At 46.2% G+C, this 19,975-nt stretch overlaps 1 protein-coding gene and 1 pseudogene across 2 annotated transcripts in view; one reads left to right on the top strand and one right to left on the bottom strand.

Moving 5' to 3' along the window:
* CCBE1 (collagen and calcium binding EGF domains 1) overlaps window positions 1-19,975 on the top strand; it is a 227,994-nt gene that overhangs the window by 149,614 nt on the left and 58,405 nt on the right. The window lies entirely within an intron of this gene.
* Window positions 7,494-13,790, bottom strand: LOC132023734 (glyceraldehyde-3-phosphate dehydrogenase-like; annotated as a pseudogene).

Genomic DNA, 19,975 nt, shown 5'->3' with positions numbered 1-19,975 from the left:
ATAACAAAGCCAGGTTTTGAATCTAGAAGGTCTGACTTCAGGATTCTTTATCGGTGTGCCCGGTGATAAAGTAGCCTGCCCACTACTGGGCTCTGCTTATCTCTAAAATGGAAATGTCCTGACCCCTCTGATCCCAATCACTATTTCTTCCCCATAATGAATCTTAGCACATGCCTCTTTAACTGGCAAACGATATTTTAAACTCAGTACTCAGTGCTGATGAGGGTAGCAGGGTGGACACTTTTACTTCATGTCAATGGAAGGGTTCATTGATAGAACTTTCTGGAGAGGGATTTGGCCCTCAAGAGCCTTGAAGTTCTGTTTAGGAATTTATGATAAAGAAATAACCAGGGTTCATATAAAAGGTGTCTATTAAAGGATTATGTATCTTAGCATAGAACTTTAGACTGTACAAATACACAGTAAAAAGAGAAAAGTTGAATCGTAGTTTATCCATTATATAGAATATAATGTAGACAGTAAATGTATGTGTTCACAAAATGTTCAATGACAGAAAATAGAAGACTTTCGAATTAAAGCCAAGAACAAAACCATATAGCGTATAGTCATTATTTTAATGTTTGTTTAATATATAATATACAATAAGATGTGCTCAGTATTTATGTATGGTGATTAGTAGGACTATGGAACACTTTTATTCATGCTTTATATTTCCCAACTTTATGTTATCACCAAGTAGTATTGTGGGGTTTTTTTGGAAAAGCCTTACTTTAAAATCTTTTCTCAATGTTCACTAAGTCTAAGGAATTTAGTCTTTTACAAATAGAATTTCCAGCAGTCTTTTTTCATTCTGCAAAGCCTGTAGATTTCCTCTAGCGCCTTCTCCGCATTAAAAAACAAAAATGAAGTGAGATCAAGTGGTGTGTTGACTTGTGATCATAGACCAATGGTGACATCTGATTCCTTGTTAAATCCCCTATGTCTTCACCTGAGTCTAGAGTGAGGGAAACACAGAGAAAGGAAATCCCTTCCACAGGTGTGGAGTAGAAAGCCAGAAGACACTATCCGGGGGCACCTGGGTCCACCGCTGATTATAAAGGCCACGTGCCATCCCCCAGGCTCCCCACTGATCTGTATATTCTGGGGAAATGCTTCCCGAAAAAAGAAAGTCACTTTTTCTCTGGAAGGACGTGTTCATGCAGACTCCTCCGCATAACTCAGAATACATATCATGTCACCATAACCAAGAGCCAGGGAAGGCTGTATTGGGGGGGAAAAAAAAGTTGTGTTGAAATCCTGAAACCCAGAAAAATCACACACAGTTCTGATGGGTAAGAAAGGCAGAGCTGGGGGATTTTTGTGTGTAATGCTTTTTGGAATTTGGCTCTTTCATTTTCAACTTAGTAAAATTTTTGTTTGCTTAAAATAGTCATCTCCAGTCTTCTGGAGCAATGTTTGAGTGTGAGTCTGACACATGGGATTTAGATGTTGCTGGCCGGGAGGGTTAAAGATTCCACTTTGGACTGTAAAATCTGCACTTCTGGCTGAGACATGAAGACAGATGGACTGAGTAACGGGAGAAGTTCAGCATTCAGAGAACATTGTTCCAGAAAAATAGCTTTATAGTCCTTTTGCGACTGATGAAAACCAAAAAAAAATCTATTACTTTTTAAAACACTATTTCAACAACACACCCAGCTCTGTGCACTGCTACAGTTAAATGGCGGTGTGGCAGGTTGGATTAATTTATATTTGTGTTTAGCATGTCTGGATCTTGAGGGTTTGAACGAACATTTTTTAGAGAAGGAAGCTGACGGTAAGCAGGATGCTCCTTTTGGCCATCCACCAAATCCAACTCCACTGAAAATCGTTATGGAAAATCGGAGACATGTGGTTCTGGTGGCTGCTACACTGTCAGGGAAGATGAAATCAATTGTTATTCGGAATCTTCTAGTCCACCTTGTTTCCTCCAATGGGTTTTGTCAGCTACTCTGTGTGTAGGAGCATGCAAAATTGCAATATGTTAACCCTCCCTGTACAGATGTTTTGACATTTATCTAAAAAGTTCGCATTGCAAGAACTTACTTGGAGGAAGTTCAAACACACATTTCTCCCTTAAAAACTGTCATTGATTCATTATCCCGTCAAGCAGGTAAACATAGCCTGCCTTGAATGCTGGTTAATCTTAATCCAAAACTCATTAGTGGACCAAAGTTTAGATTCAACATCTAAATTTTGGTCGTGGCACAAGTCCTAAATAATTTGGGAGATGTTTCCTTTGAAGAAGCAAGATCTTTCTTAAGGAAGCCATTTATTCCGGATATTTAGTAAAAAGCTATCTTAGCTGAAAGTTGATCAGATTCAGGTGTTACTTCTCAGTTGCAATGTGGAGAATATGCCATTTTTCTAATTAAATTATTCTGCTATGATAAGGGAGCCTTAAAAAATACCCAGAAATTGGAGCACCTGGGTGCCTCCGTCAGTTAAGCATCTAACTCTTGATTTCGACTCCGGTCATAATCTCATGATGAGTCATGAGACCGAGCCCCGCGTCAGGCTCCTTGCTTGGATGGGAGTCTGCAATTCTCGCCCTCTGCCCCTCAACCCACTTGCATGCTCTTTTCTCCCTCTCTCTGAATCAAATCTTTAAATATATATATATAAAAACGCAGATCAGCGTTTAAATATAGCATACACCATGATAGTAAAATGCTTTCTAAAAATAACAAAATTTTGTAGCCATCAGAAATTAAAGTTTGAGATAAAGAGCTTATTCTGTGAAATGAAGTGAGAGAAGCAGTGTAGGCAATAGCGTATCAGTACGATCTCAGCTGTTTACCAAATACGTATAAAAAAGTGAAAGGAGAGTTGCCAAATACTTGATATTCTGGGTTGTAGAATTAGGGGTGATTATCTTGTTCTTTGTATCTTTCTGTAATTTCTAGGATTTATAGTGTCATACATGGGCATATTAATTTATAAGCATAAAATGGTAATATAAATTACCAAGTTCTTAACCGTTTCCAAAGAGTAATAAAAATTTTAAAAACGGGGGGCACCTGGGTGGTTCAGCGGGTTGGAGCCTTTGCCGTCGGCTTGGGTCATGATCCCGGGATCCTGGGATCGAGCCCCGCATCGGGCTCTCTGCTCAGCGGGAAGCCTGCTTCTCTTCCTCTCTCTCTCTCTGCCTGCCTCTCTTCCTATTTGTGATCTCCGTCTATCAAATAAATAAATTTTTTAAAAAATTTATAAAACGGGGCACCTGGGTGGCTCAGTCAGTTAGGCCTCTGCGTTCGGCTTGGGTCATGATCCTGGTGTCCCAGGATCAAGCCCCACATCAGGCTCCCTGTGCAATGGGAGTCTGCTTCTCCCTATGACCATTCCCCCTCTCTTGCTCTCCTTGCCCCTCTGTCTCTCTCTCTCTCTCAAATAAATAAATTCTTTAAAAAATATTTTAAAACATTTTTTATAAGTCTTAAGACAGGAAAGGAAATATTCCTGGATTGATTCAAATGTCTATCTATTTAGAAATAACCAAAGAGAATATTTTTCACCTAATATATATTTTTCCGTCTAAAACATAGCAATTTAGTCAACAACACTTTTTTTCACTCTGTAGCATCCACTCTTTCTTCCTAGTAATGCCATCCTCATTTTGGTTTTGGAAATTTTTCTTTCTTTCTCACTCTGAGTACAGCAGGTGGAACAGACCTCCCATGCTGGTCAGAGCCTGGGCTTGAGGCGTGAGCCAAAGTGTTAGCCCCAAAGTCACATTGCTTGGCCAGGAATAGGCACAGGACCCAGTCTGGGCCAGTGGGAGAGAGGAAGTCCTAGGACTTGTATGGCAATGAAGCTGTCCTATGAGACATCAGACCCTCGGACGTGGTGTTGTGAAGACATGTGCTTGAAGCTACAGGGAGGCGCCTGGCAGGTCTAAGAGTGGGGCAGACCCAGGGACAGCAGTAGAGAGAAGGATCCCGATGGCACTTCTCACACCCTGGAATGAAGCCGTCTTTTAGATCTTTCCAACTGTCTGAGCCAGTAAGTTCCCTTGCTCCTTAGTTGTATCTGGGTTAAATGTTCATTCAACTGCATGAACACCAACCGATACAGAAACCACATGGGAAAGTACAGTGACCAGCTGGATACTGTAACGTTCATCCTGGTCCCATGCTGTGTCGCCCTGCCCACCGTCCTCCTCTTTCTGGCTCTGTCGCCTTCCCCCTCTGCAGCGTGAGGCACAGTTTCACCAGGAAACGTAGAGAAGGAAACTTCTCTAGGTGGATGTTTGAAAGCGGGGCTGAACCATTCCTTCTGACGATGCTTACCTGTGCGACGTGAGTTCCGGGGACGGGGCTCTCAGAAGGCCTAGTTTATGGGATCCCCCAACCCCTGCCCGTTAAAATGTGTGTTCTAGCACCACCGGCATTAAGAGACAATTTTCACCACTTTTAAGCAAAAAGTCTGCCTGCGTTCTTGTTCTTCTGTCAAATCAGCTAGCACGAGCCATTTCTCTTGACCTCCTGTTTGTCAAAGCTGATCCGTACTTAGAGTGTGGGCACCCTCGCATGTGTGGTGGAGACTTCATCCCCAATCCTCACTATTCCTCACTGACCTAAAAAGCCTTGTCTTTAAGTAATTGTCCCTTTTCTCTTATCAAGTAAGAGATTCCCTTGGTACAGAATCAGGAAACACTGATAATCCAAAATTTAAAAATGGAAACTACCATAATGCTGTCACACAAAGAAAACATCAGTGAACATTTAGACTGGGAAATAGTATGGATATTTAAAAATGGGATTGTGTGATAATTTTTTAGTCTTTTTATTTTCATTACTAAATTAACCTCGTCCTAACTCCTTATGTATTTCCCAACTACATTTTAAAGATCCCTAGTATTCCCATCTATGAATTCCATCACTTACGTAAACAATGTCCCATTGTTCGATATTTAGGTTGCTTCTTGTGCTTTTGTTCCTTTTTTAGGACAGTACCGAAGAACATCCTCAAATGTGTGTATATTCATGATCATTCAATTAGAACAACTTCCTAGATATTGGAGTTCTCTGGGTCAGTGGGAGAACCAAATATTAAGGGCTTTTCTCGTAAGTTGTCCTCTAGAAAGTTCCATCCCAGCCACACCATATGAAAAGACTGGTTTCTTCACGCTCTTGCTCTTTTACCATTTGAAAAAAAAAAATCCTCTTTCACACTTGGCGGCATTACATGTGTGTGTAAGACTGAACATCGTTCTCCCACACTGGAGTGTGAGCTGAGGATAGACGTAGCCTCTCTTCCGCCAGGACCTCCCCTGATGCCTCCCACACAGCAGGAAACCTCAGGGAATGTACTCTCAGTAAATCATTTATGGATGGATGGATAAAAATATGTGTCTGTGTATGTGTGCGTATGTATGCACACGTGTGAATCACTTCTGATGTGCATTTCCATGAGCCTGAAGCCTTGTGCTGTTGATAAACTCCAGAAGCTTCAGAGGACTGCCTACGTGAAACTGAAAGGGATCCTATCTCAATCACCCATCGCAAACCTTGCTCATGGCGATAAGAGGATTTCCTGGGTTAATTGCTCCACTTTTGCTGAGCGTGAAAACCAGATCTGATCATAAAGTACTGAGTCTACTGTCTTTGGTCCCGTTCTCTCCCTGCCACACCAGCTAACAATTCTACCACCAAAAGAGTGTTGTTGTTGTTGTTGTTGTTTTAATTTAGATTTTTTAAATTGATTTGAATTTGAAACAAAGACTCTGGGAAGCCAACCGCGCTTCTAGCTTTTTCAGAGCAGTTCAGAGACAGCTGTGTGTCCCGAGGACTCCTTTGTTCCCGTATTCATATAAGAATAGCCCAGAGTATCCTGGTATCTCTTTTTCTTTTACTCCATTCCTCTTCCTGGGCTCCTTTCCGAGGTTGTCCGAGGACCTTCGAGCTGGTGTTGATCCGCAGAGAGGCTCTTGGTGGAGGGACCAAGAGCCAGACGATGATGGAGACCCGGGGAGGAGCCTCTCCCAGAGCAGCCTGCCTGATTAGGATTAGTTTTTCGTTCATTAGCCTGCTCGGAGGACGGTTTTATAACAACACGGATGGGTATGCTATGGGTCTCAATTTGGGTTCCCCCAGACGCTGGCCCAGAGACCAAGCTTTGTACATCTGCAGTGTATTTGGAAGCTGATCCCAAGGGACACTTGTGGGGAAGGCAGCCAGCAGAGGGCATGCTTTGAGTAAGTTACTGCTCCGGGGCCCTGGGACCTCATCCTGCCTGGAACTCTGGGAGTAGTATAGAGTCGGATCTGTGAGCTACCGGTCCTTGGTCAAGGGCTGCTCCCAGGGAGCGGGTAATTCCCCAGCATCACCTCCTACCTGCTTTGGGTGGCCCTGCCAAGTAGGCACACGGGTTCTAGTAGCCAGACAAGGCGCTGAGGCAAAGAGAGATGCCGGCCGTTGCGAGTTGCATGGGTCCCCGATGGGAGCTGCCAAGTGTGTCTCCCTGTAACTTCCTGGCCACCACACATATGCCACCAGTACTACTTTCTGTGCTGTTTGCGGGGGAGTGACCACCCCCCCCCCATTCTGGCTGACCCACTGGCAAATAGGCAAGTCTCATACATGGGCCTTAAATTACAGGAAGAATGAAGACAGCAGGGAATGTGATGGCCAAGCAGGGAAGACCCATTAGCAAATGAGCAAGTTAGAGCTCTGTTTATAGTTGTGTTATGAATGGTTTGTTTTCTTAATCATGACCCTCTAACCAAATGTGCATAAGCACTAACTGAATAATGTGCCTGCTACTGGTTGGGAGCTGAGCAATGATTAACAGAGGAGGCCTCCCAGACGGGGATCTGGTCCACGGCTGGAGTCCCAGCCTATCAGCAACTCATCAGAGTAGAGCCCCCCACCCACCCACCCACCGACCCCAGTCTGCAAGTTTGCACGGATGTGGCTAGCTGGCAGCTGAGGTACTCCTCTTTTCTTCCTCCCAGGCTGTGTGACACACATTTTTTTCAGTATAGTTGACACACAATAGGACATGAATTGTAGGCTACAGCGTAGCGATTCCACAACCCTACCCCATGCTGTGCTCACCCCGAGTGCAACCATTACGTGGCTATTAACTATACTCCCTGTGTTGTATGTCCCCATGTATTTTTGGTTTGGTTTCCCTTGCCTTAGGAGACATGTAGAACAATGATGCTACAGCAAGTGTCAAAGAGATTACTGCCCGTGTTCTCTGCTAGGAGTTTTATGGTTTCAGGTCTCATGACATACAAACGCGTTCAAACATATTCCTTTATTCCTGTGACTTTTTCTTTTTTTCCTTTTTGGCTGGGTAGAGTATGCTTCACTGATGGTATGTGACAAAGTTTGGCTCTGCCAGTTCCTCCCCTTCTTCAGTGTGTCTGAGATGGACACTGTGTAGAGGTCGGGAGTGTTGGGGGATGAGTTGGGATGAGGACTTCCCAGCAGCTGAGGGCCTTTTTCTCCCTCCTGCTCTCACTGGAGCTGGTGGCCCAGTGGCTCTTACTCCTTGGAGGCCATATGGACCATAAGGTCCACCATCCAGTTGCTGTAGCCAAATTCATTGTCATAGCAGGAAATGAGCTTGACACAGTGGTCATTGAGGGCAATGCCAGCCCCAGGATTGAAGGCGGAAGAGTGGGTGTCACTGTTTAAGTTGCAGGAGACAACCTTGTCCTCAGTGGAGCCCAGTGTGCTCTTGAGGGAGCTCTCCAATGCTGCTTCAGCATTCTTTTGATGTTGTTGTATTTGGCAGCTTTCTCCAGGTGGCAGGTCAGATCCACAACCAACACACTGGGAGTGAGAAAATGGAAGGCCAGCCAGGGAGCTACCCATTCAGCTCAGGGATGATCTTGCCTACAGCTTTGGCAGCACCAGAAGCAGGGTTAATATTCTGGGCAGCCCCTCGCCCACCACACCTCCCCTTCTCAATGGGGGCATCCACAGTCCTCTGGGTAGCAGTGATGTCATGGGCTGTGGTCCTCAGTCCCTCAGTCCCTCCACCATGCCAGAGCTGTCATGCATGACCTTAGCCAGAGGCCAAGCAGTTGGTGGTACAGGAGGCATTGCTGATGATCTTCAGGGAGTTGTCATACTTCTCATAGGCCACACCCATCACAAACATGAAGGTGTCAAAGAAGGGGCAGAGATGATGACCCTCTTGGCCCTACCCTTCAGGTGGGCCCCAGCTTTCTCCATGGTGGTGAAGACTCCAGTGGATCGCACAAGCTACTCAGCACCAGCACCATCCCATTTGATATTGGTGGGATCTCACTCCTGGAAGACACAGATGGGTTTTTCACTGATGACAAGTTTTTCATTCTCAGACTTGACTGTGCCATTGAATTGGCTGTGAGTGGAATCATACTGGAACATGGAGACCATGTAGTTGAGGTCAGTGAAGGGGTCATTGATGAAGACAGTATCTGCTTTGCTAGACTTAAAAGTAGCACTGGTGATCAGGCCCCCATTATGGTCAAATGTGTTTATTCCAGCCTTTATCCTAGTGTCTCAGGGACACAGCTGATACTGCACCAGAAGATGAAGCTGTCTGTCAAAGGGGAAGAGCAGAGAGCCTCCTGTGACTTCCTTAGTCCATACTGTAAGCCTGTTTCTCCTACTCCTCTTTACTATCTTACCCATCCCTCTGTCCCTCTCCCTTCTGGCAATCGTCAGTTTATTCTCTGTATTTATAGGTCGGATTCTGCTTTTTGTTTATTCGTTTGTTTTTGTCTGACTTATTTTACTTAAAAGGATAGTATTATCCTTTAAGTTCGTCCATGTTGTTGCACATGGCACAATTTCAGACCTTTTTGGCTTCATGATATTCTAGTGTGTGTATGTGTGTCTCTGTGTGGACCACGTCTTCTTTATCCATTCATCTGTCAATGGACACTCGCTTCCATATTTTAGCTATTGTAAATAATATTGCAGTGAACATAGGAGTGCATGTATCTTTTTGCATTAGTGTTTTCATTTTCTTTGGGTAAATGCTCAGTAGTGAAATTATTGGATGATACAGTATTTCTATTTTTAATTTCTTGAGGACTCTCTGTACCATTTTCCACAGTGGCTGTATCGATTTATGTTCCCACCAATAGTGTATGAGCGTTCCTTTTTCTCCACATCCTTAACTCTTGTCATTTCTTTTTGATTCTCAGCATTTTGAAAGGTGTAAGATCAATATCTCTTTGTGGTTTTGATTTGCATTTCCCTGGTAATTAGTGGGGATAAGCATCTTGCCATGTGTCTGCATGTCTTTGGAAAAATGTCTATCTAGCCTCTGCCATTTTAATCAGATTATTGGGTTTTTTGGGGTGTTGAGTTGTAATACGTTCTGTAATCTTTTCAGTATTAACCCCCTATTGGATATATCATTTGCCAGTACCTTCTCCCATTCAGTAGGTTGCCTTTTCTGTTGTTGACAGTTTCTTTCACTGTGCAGAAACATTTTATTTTGATATAGTCCCAGTAATGTATTTTTGCTTTGGTTTCCTTTACCTTAGAAGACCTATCTAAACAAGTAAATTACTGTAAGGAAATTACTGCCAATGTTGTCTTCTAGGCATTTTATGGTTTCAGGCTTCATGACATACAAACATACACAAACATTTAAGTCATGCAAACAAACCTTGGAAGATATCCACCAAAGAGATGGTAGTGATTCTGAAGAAAGACCTTTTTTAAATATATCTCTGATATTTTGAAATCTGATTTTCCAAGAAGAAATTATTCATGTCAAGGTTCTTTTAAGTTCTTGATAGAAACATATATGTATATGCATATGTGTGTGTGAGAGAGATTGATTAGAACAGTGACTGGAACAAAATAAACACTAAATGTGTTTGATATTATTATTGTGTTACTGCATACTGACTCACATCCAAGAACCTGAGAAGCCTCCCAAAGGAGAAGCCATTGAGGAATTTTTTGTGTTTTAGAGTTGTATCCTCAGAAAAATTTTGGGAACCACCGTGAGGTCCCAGGGCTTTTTTTCACCTATATTTTTATGTTCAGACCAACAGAACGACATTTCCTTTCTCATGATGCTGATCACAGGCCTAGGAACAAGGGTGCATGTTCCATCTGCCCCACCTTCCCCAGCGAAATACCCTGCCTGGTTCAGAACCATGGACAGTGTCTTGGGAGGCCTCATTCCCCTGCCAACCCAACAATCTTGGCCATGCTGATCCTGTGACACATCTTTTTTAATCGTTGAGACTCCCCCACGTCCTTATATGTTGTGTGGTCAAGAATATGTGTCTCTCTTTCAAAGTCAAGACATGGGCCTTTCAGTGACTGTGGATCTAACCCCCTGCCAACCCAACTGCTAATGGCTCAGTAGAAAGAAAGCCCACTTCTTTCCATGCCTGCTTGGTAGAAGCATCTGGTTTTAAGTTCAGTATAAATGACTCTAGGAAGAAAGGAACAAAAATTATCAGATGCTTTTACCTAATCAGTGTACACATACTCAATCTTTAAATGGAGTTTCTATATGACAGGAGGCTCTGGGGTCCTATGATACCGGACAGGTCAAAAATAAGGCAGTGAGCTTTGGTTTAAGGGCTATGTAGATTGTACATAATGCGTCTATGATACTGTCTTCTTTATATTTAAGTAAATGACTTTTTACCTGAAGCAGAGCCCAGGGAGTCATCACAAATGCTTACCCTTCTGAACACAAACAGGTGAAAATTCTTCTTACCCCAACAGAAGGAAACCCTGCCCCCAATGCAGCCAAATTGAATGATCCAAAAATGTCAAATACCTGGGATTGATTACAGTTAGCAACAAGGTAAAAGAATGACTTGTTTATGAGTGAACGATGAATTGTTTGTGATACAGTTGAGCTGGATGCCCTGTTCTCTCCATCCAGGGCTCAGAAGGGCCCTAGCAATTTCACCTACTCCCATTTTTGTAAAAACAAAGAAATAGAAGCATAGATGTTCAAGGGCTCATGCAGTACCAGAAGCTCCTCTCCAGTGTCCCATCTGTCATGAGGCAAATGTATATTCTTGATTAGGCACTTCTGCCTTACGTAGTTAAAGTTTGCATCATGGGCAAAAGTGCCAGGGAAACTGGTGGTCAAGGTTAGCTGGCTGGCACTAAAAAGCTTAATTGATAATTGGTTTATTGCGAGATGACTGGAATGGGAGATACTGGTTGGAAAAAAAGGTCACACAGTGCTTTCTAAGGAAGACCCAAGTGAAAAAGTTGAGTTTGGACCAAGACCAAACTTTGGACTCTCTTGGCAGAGTAGCATGGACAGCCATTCCAGACACTTACCAGTATGTTCTCCATGCTTGCTGTGATAATTCTGGCAACCACCTTGAAGGTTTCATGCTACGTTTCACTATGACCTTGCCCAAGAAGACTGAGGACTGGACTTCAAAGCCTCTGGGCTCTCGAGAGCCAGGTCATCGCATGATAACCAATTAAGTAGAAATTTGGTGAGCAAGCCGGACAGTCTGTGGTAATGAGCCAAATCATGTCCTACGAAGAGAAACAGACCCTGAAGTTGAGTCATAACAGGAGAGTAAACAAAGATAAACCTTGGCGACCACCCCCCAAACTTTCCTTTTCAACACAGATGGTTTTTACCCCCTATCAGTGGAATGTTAATGACTCCCATCCATCCACACGAAGCTGTTGCAACAACAAACACTGGCAGCTCCTATCGGCCACTTGACATGTTTGCTGGCCCTTCTCATTCTCATTGGCTCGCTCTTATCCCTCAGCCTTCACGAAGAGTTGGGGATATTTGCATCCTAGCCAAGGAGAAAAAGTAGAGGTTCCCTGTCCCCTGTGCCCTTTCCTTAGCAACATGGCTTCCATGAGTCAGAGCAATGGTGCACTGCAAAGTAAATGAGAAGGAAAAATTCTAATGTTTCCTGAGTACCAAGATAAAGCAAGCACCCTCCTGGAGGAAGACTTGCACAGTCTCCTCAGTCTTCCCTCAAACTCATCAAGTAGAGCTGCCCAGTGTATCCATTTTGCAGATGAGGAAACTGAGGCTCGGGGATATTAGCTTTGTCCAGAGCACAGCTGGAAAGTGGCAGAGGCAGGATTTGAACTCAGAAAGCCTGACACATCAGCGTCTTCACTCCCGCCTCCCTCCAGAGCAGATTTTTCAAGGCCGAGAGAGGAAGAACCTAGAGCCAGCACAATTGCTAAGGTAATATTTTCCCAAAGGATCATTTTTCCTTCTACTTAGTTAATTCTCATCAAACTCAAAGATTACCTTGGCCTTCTAACTTGAAGTTGTGTCCAAGATAGGCTTTCTGGAGGGTCTGTGTTGACAGTCCAGATGAACTACCGCTCAGAGAGAGAATCAGACCCCATGAGTTTCTGGGCTCAGAAGCTCAGAGCACAGTAGCTCCGAGAAGATCTCAAAAGACATGGGCGGAGGAGACTCTTAACAGTCCGCTTTTGGAAATGATGCCATTTACGGACAAATCACAGCTCAGGGCCCTTCTTAGGAAGATCTATTATAGACCCGTTACTGAGATCTATATTATCTTGACTCCAGAATAATTGGCCTTGAGATAAAACATCGCTGTTACACGCATGACTACAATAGCAGCTCAGAAACTTGAAAAACAAACGTGTGGCTCCAGGAGGCCAGGGGGCAGGTCACGATGGCTGTGCAGCTTTGTTTTGGGGCCCCGTTGTAGCTCGGCTTCATCTTCCCGCCATTCTTCCCCTTGAGCCACCACCCCCCCAAGGTTTTGCCCTTGTTCACATATCACTTTATATCCTCTTCGGAAAAAACTGTGACATGCATACATTTAAAAGGTAAAATAAATGTCAGAACTTGCTGCTTCTCCACTTTGCAAACACTAAAGTAAAACCACGTGCATGTGAACCTGGCCCCCTGGTTGTTGTCGTTCTAGGTGTCATCTAGAAAGACCCTTGAGCTAGGACCAGGAGGGTCAAAAATTGAAATGATAGAGTTTTATCGACAGCCACTGAAAGCCTAGGGAGCGGTGGCCAAAACAATTTAAAACATATCTACTAAAACAGATGGCCTTTCCCTGTGTTTCAGTGATTGAAAACCAAGAGGCATTGCATGTCGTGGCAAGGGTTCTCCAGGGTAAGGATTAAGTGTGTGTTCTTTAAAGTCAACAGATGCCACTTAAATTAGGGCTGCAGCTTTTTTCTGGGGGGGGGGGGGGGGGGAATTGGGGAAAGGAAAGAAAACATGCCTGAATTCCCCAAGGGAAGTCTGTGTTCCACAGCAAACAAAGCCCCAGCCAGAAGCTACCCTTACACGCACAGGGCTTCAACCTCAGGGTCTGAGCCAGCTGCAAATGTCACCTGTGGCTTTCCAAGTTAGACTAGCCCTTCAAGCCGCCGGTCTTGGCTGCCCTGAAGGCTGAGCTTTGGGAAAACAAAGCACCAGATCAAAGCCATGAGAGCGCTGCTCTCAAGTCAGCTTCGTGGGAGGGCCCTGTGTCCATGGAGGAGCCAAGCAAGCGGAGCTCCCCATGAAGTTCTGGCATGGTGATCACTTATTAAGTGCCACTGAATACTGCAAGACCTCACCGCAGTCTGCTAGATGCTGTGCAGGGCACAGAAGAGCTCCCTCACGGATCTTACAAACCTGGGAGAAGGAAGGGGTGTGGCCTGGGTGGGAAAGTTCGTTGAAGGGGTAATAAAGCCACCGCCCCATGCTAGGCAGTGGTCATCCTGCTGTTCTCCGGATGATGTCTGGTGTCCCAGAGCTCCAAGCTGCGGCCATCCCGTGGAGGTCAACAGGGCCATTCAAGTCCCTCACGCCTTCCACAGCCAGCCCGCCATGGTCCGAGTGCGGCACACAGGCTACCCCAGAACAAGGAGGGCCGCCCCCTCCTTGCTGACTGGGACCGTGTGGCCGGCAGAAGCACAGCTGGAGCCAGTGAGACCCACATCTGGATCTCAGCTCTGAGCCTCCATTTCCCTGCCTCTAACTCAGGGCTCCTAAGTCCGTGTGAGATGAGACTCTTTCACGGGAGTGTCGCTGGGCCCTCCCCCGTTTTTGTCTGTCGAAGTTCAGCCTTCGCTATCGTGAGGGATGCCAGGCCTCTCTGTCTTGTCTGCCACCTCCAGATTCACAGCTGGCTTCTGCCCTCAGACGCTCCCACTGGCTCCGTGCTCAGCAAACACCCCCCGAAAACCACCGCCCTCCCCTGTCCCTTTGGAACGGCGCACAGGCCCCCCGTCCCACAGCCTGCCCCCAGACTCCACATGCCTGACTGGGGTGGCGGGCGCTGCTGACTGTTGCCGGGGCTACACAGTACACAGTCCGGGATAGAAATCCTCAGAAGGGAGAACACGGCTGAACTTTGGCCGAGAGCCGGACAGGAAAGGTCCTTATTACCTGTTTTTCTTTCCCTCCCTCCCTTCAGATTCTCCCTGGTCAGAGGGGACCCGTGTCACTCTTCTGTTCTCAACTGAATGACCTCACCCTTTGCTTCAAGAAAATGACACTCTCCAAAGCAATCTCACTTTCTCCCCCCAAGTCTTCCGTCATCAGGGGGTGCCCTGGCTTTTCCTGGAAGAGCAGCGCCCTGCCCTCTGCCCTGCCTGGGCTGGGAGGAGGGTGGGGATGGACAAGAGAGGAGTCCTCGCTCCTTCACCCCTGCAGTGAGGCCTGGAGACCCCTGCTGCTTACCAGGGAGCCCGTTCTTCAAGCACCTCTCTTGATAATACTGATTTTTTTCCTCACTGTGCATCCACATCTCGTCCGGCAGAAAGGATGCTGTCCCCTCGGAGTGGGACTCTGGGAAAGGACATCCCCGTGGGAGCTCTTTCCTGTGCTGGGCCTGCCAGAACCACACAAGGACACCCGCTCTGCCGGTCTCAGAGGGGACATCACTGTCCCCTGCACGTTCTTTAGCCCCGTCTATGCAGTGGCTGCTTTGGGGGCAGGGGACTTCCCAGCTCTCAAAGCCAGAGCTCCTCCAGCTGCCAGAACCCAAAATCTACCTCGGGAAAACGGGAATAAATTATAAGGCTACAGAGAAACCACCAAACCCAAGGACAGAATGAAGTATGCGTGAATCTTGCATGATCGTGATTGGAAAGTCAAAAGCTAACGTTACTTTCTCTGTCTCTTTAAATGTCTTTTCATTCTCACTGTGGTTTGAATCCACTCATTTTGCCTCTTCCGTGTGACCCTCTCGTGCTTGCTCAGTGGGCCACCCCAGCCTCCGAGACCCTGCGTGCTCTGCTCTGCCCCCTGCAGCGGACTGCCCGCATGGCTTTCTGAGCCAGTTTGCTTGGCCCTGCCCAGTTTGCGGTCCCTCTGCGAAGGTAGCGAAGCTGGTGTCCACTGATGCGGGCACCGAGGGGTTCTGAACTGTGATGCATGGGGGGAAGGGGGGATCTTTCAGAAGCTACGAGAAGGTCACGTTGCCAGAACTAGAATATAATAACGTTTGTCGTGACGACGCTGGTGCTGACCGCCTGTCAGACAGTTTAAGATATGGTGGGTGTCTTCCCCTCACTGTGCTGGGGAGGCTGCGGGGCTATTTTTGTAATGTCTGGGAGCACTCTGCTTGCAAACATGCCTGCATCACGTTGTGCGTCACGGGTATTAGCTGCTTGCGGAAAAGTCCTGGGTACACAGTAAAGGGATTATTCAGAAGACACAGCTGACTGTCAACTCTTTAGAACCAAGAGGGGTTGGGGCCCTGGGGAATCCCTTATCTTCAGCTTTCCTGGTGTAGGAGTCAGAAGGAGGCTCTTGGTGCTCAGACTACTAATTTTAAAATGCTTCATCACTGGGGGCTCCTTGGGGGGGCTCGGCTGGGCATCCGACTCTTGATTTTGACCCAGGTCATGATCTCAGGGTCGTGAGATAGACCCCTTGCCCCCCGCTGGTCTCTGTGGTGAGTAGGGAGTTTGCTTGAGTTCCTCTCCCTCTTCCTCTGCCCCTCTCCCCAAAATAAATAATAGTTAAAAAGCTGCATCACCTGGGCGCCTGGGTGGCTCAGTGGTTTAAGCCGCTGCCTTCGGCTCAGGTCATGATCTCAGGGTCCTGGGATCGGGTCCCGCATCAGGCTCTCTGCTCGGCAGAGAGCCTGCTTCCCTCTCTCTCTCTCTCTGCCTGTCTCTCCATCTACTTGTGATTTCTCTCTGTCAAATAAATAAATAAAATCTTTAAAAAAAAAAAAAAAAAAAAAGCTGCATCACCGATGCTCCCATGGCACAAAGAATGTTTTGTGGTGAAAAGCACAGAAATCGGGGTCTCTCGGCTAATAGACTGATTCTGAAGAATCAGACTTGATATGTGAGTACGTTTTAAGACTGTCTTAACTGGTCTGTCTTATTATCCTCTATGTATATCCACACGTATGACATATGACAATCTGGGTCTAATTAGGATGAAAAGAACTACCTTGGCAAGCATAGAAGAATTTCAGTGATAAAGGGTCGTGTCGGATTTTAATTGGAATCTTAAAAAAAACATGTGTTACATGTTACATGCGTCTTTGCTAATGTCGTATTCAGTGAAAGACAGTAACGTCCTCAACAGTAGAGGGTGCAGAAACTTAGGGGATGTGGGGATCTGGTTTGGGGGGGAGACATCTTGGGGACTTGTCTTGTGGCTGAGTTTACCCAGCAAGCGGATCTTCACATAGATGGCACGTGACCAGTTTATAAACACAGCAACGTTCTTGAAGAAAGCCCAGATTCGTGCCTCATATAAGCGTGCCAGAATGTCAGCCCTCAAGGTCTGCAGAGAACCCCGGGAGTGACGGGGCATCTTTGACATGAAGGGAGAGGGCAGAAGCAGGCCCGTGTAGCTCCAGCCCACGGAACCGGGGAGGACCTTCATTTGGGGAGGAAGCCAGGGATTTGATCACATAGGACTGTCTGGACCAAAGCAGGGAGTTTGAATGTTTACTCTGTGTGCAGTGGGATGCGAGCAGCAGAGTCTGAGCAGATGGGCTATTGACATTTTTTTTTAAAGGTCATCCTGGTTATCGGGAAAACAGTGCCCTATAGGTAGTAAGGAAAGAAAGCAGAGAACAGAGGTTGGTGAAGGTTCAAGACTAAAGATGAGGAGGGTTGGAGCAAAGATGGAGAAAAGGTAATGAAATCCTAGTTAAGTATATCACACCGCACACACACACAGTATGGCAAATGGTCCTCGCCTTCCCTCCCGTTCACCCAGCAGCGAGACAGACGGTCATTCAGAAGACGGGACGGTCTCTCTGTAACGCGAGTGCCGTTGCCCCCCAAGTGTTTGTCTGTCTGGTCCAAGAAGCCCGTGCTGACAGAGGCTCACATTTCACCAGCAGCGCAGTGGCCTGGTGTTTGGGTCCATGGACTTTTCTCCTGGCTCGCACTTCTGGTCACCCAGCACCCTTGGACCACACCCAACCTGCCCCCTGAGAAAATGGCCATGCCATTGCTTGGAAAACAGGTTGGGTCACTTACACAATTACTTCTTTTCTCCCCCAACACATGAACAACAGCGTTCAATAAACCAGCCCTATCTAAAAATGCGTTTAGAGCAAAGGAACCATCTGGATTTTTGAAAGGTCGTTAGAAAGTATACATGAAAGAATTTCTCCTAATTCCCTCCTGTATGAATCTGGCTGGTTTCCACTGAGCACTGAAGTTCCTCTTCTGTGTGACGGGCTTCCGCAACTCTAGAAATGTGCTGGATTCCAGTTGTGTCCAGAATCACCTGGCTGCTGTGTGTGCCTGTGACAGGTTCTGGTTAAAGACCAAATTCTTCATTTTTCCTATTTTATCCCCTTGAATGTATTAATTACACTAAAAAATGTTAGTATTTTCTTCGTATTTACTGTGCGTCTCTGAATGCAATAAAATAAAAATATAAAAATAAAATTGCTGAATTTTCCTGTATGTATTAAATGAGAGCAAATAATTTGTAGATAGGGTCATTGAAATTCTCGCTCATACTTGATTACTACCCATTGCAGCGACTGCAATGTGCATATAATTCTTCATTCCGGTTTGCATCTCTACATAGATAACCTTTTGATGAGCTTTTGATTTTGACCTTGAGCAAGGCCCAAAATGTAGCTAACAGTGTTGATAAATGTGGACATGACAGGCCATAGTCTGCCAACGATGGCCAGTTTCTCACAGAGTCTACTAAGGATACAAGACGGTTTGGGACCCACAGAAGCACTGATTATAGGTTTGGTTGTTTGGAAAAACTGTGGTCTGGAAGTTTATCTCTGCTTTTTCTTAGACCTCGCATGACTGAGCAAAATTGCTGGCTTTTAGAGACAAGGATAACGAGAATGGGGACCACATGATGTGACCCAGCAACCAACTGCCATGTCTGGGCTGCAGAAATGTCACTTGCCAGCCTTGAGGAGAAGTTGCCTGACTGTGCTGTTCACTGTTTATATCATTAAGAACCTGATTTTATGCCTGTACTGTGCTAAGTGCTTCACATAAACTAGCTAGCTCTTCTTACCTCCACAGTGACTCTATGAGGCACCTTTCAAACTGCCACTTAACTGATGAGAGGACCGAGACACAAAGAGGAGGTAGGCGACTTGTCCAAGGTCACACGAATAGTAGTGGATGGACTTGAACCCTAATTCACGTCTGACACCAGAGCTCAAGCTCTTAATTACTGTGCTGTAATATCTTCCTTGACCGAGAGAAGCACAAACTACCATCGCACGTGGCTTGTAGGTTAATCTGAAAAGTTGAGGATACAGGGACGGATTCAAAAGGTCATGATCAGGTATATCCTTACCACTGATCACCAAGAAAATACTGACTGTGTATGAAGTCTGTAAGATTTTTGACAAACGCTTTCAGTTCAGTTGGATTCATGGCAGATTCGTATAGAGAGCATAGGTGATTGTTCTCATGATAAAGGGACAGGCATGAGCACAGCATGAGGGTAGGACAGCAAAGGAAGCAGCCTGGCCACAGCAAAGTTCTCCTTTGACAGATGGTGCGGAATGAGGTTGGGAGAGGAGAATAGAGTTGGAACGTGGCGATCCTTAGCGGCCAGTGGGGGGAGAGGGTATCATGGATATGATGAGTGAGGGCCTGCAGCAGAAGGGTCACTGAGAATTTGAACAGTAGCGTGGCCTAGGGAGGGCGGGATTGCCCTGGCCATGGCAGACTCGAAAGACCTGGGAACCTGGAGTTGTGGAAACCAGCTCAGAGCTTGTTAGCCATTCCCCAGTGTAGACGGATGTGGCTTTGACACAAGCGGTGGCAGTTGTAGAAATGGAGAGAAGGGGTGAATGGAAGTACAATGCCTTTATTCAAACCAATGGGCCTTGATGTTTGGGTGAAGAGAATGAATTGGAGCCTTTAAACCTAGATGGATTCGAGAAATGAGATGAGGAATTCCAAAGGGATCTTGGTTTTGGAAAGGAGATGATAGGGTTGATTTTCAAATGTTTTGACTGAACAGTTGATGAGCTATCTGGGTGAAGATTTCCCAGGATCGTTAGTAAGTACGGCTGGAACTGGAGAGAGAGGTTGGGCTGATGGTGCGGATGTGGGGATCCCTGTTGCAGTGAAAGCCACGGCAAGGGCTGAGGATGGAGACAGAAGAAAAGAACAAAGAGGCCAAAGAGAGAGCTTGAGTTAGAGAAACCTCAGCTGAAGAGGACCCAGTGCAGGAGAAGAGAGACCCACGTCTCTCACTTCCGGGGGGGAGTAACAGCCCCTTTTCCGGAAGGGAAGACTTAGCTTAATACTTTCCAGGTTTTTCATCCCAGAAGTGATCACTGGGAGGTTGCGTCTCATGCTGGGAGCTTTTGTCCACCCCTTGCCAGGGGGCTGGCCCATGTGGCCCATGTCTGCAGAGCCTGTACCCCCTCTGGCTCCCTGTTGGGCATAACTAGTGGCAGGCCCCGGGTTTGCGGTCGGGACACTTATTTCTCTGGCTCCCTTCTTGCAAGGCTGCCTCAGCCTGGTCCTCTCCTGCCACTAAAGGTCCCTGTCCCACCCAGGGGCCCACAGAGCACACACATTCCCTCTGCGCT

Source organism: Mustela nigripes, chromosome 8 (genome assembly GCF_022355385.1).
Source record: "Mustela nigripes isolate SB6536 chromosome 8, MUSNIG.SB6536, whole genome shotgun sequence".
NCBI lineage: Eukaryota > Metazoa > Chordata > Mammalia > Carnivora > Mustelidae > Mustela > Mustela nigripes.
Note: the sequence above shows the minus strand (reverse complement) of the source record. Positions and strands in the feature narration are given on the sequence as shown.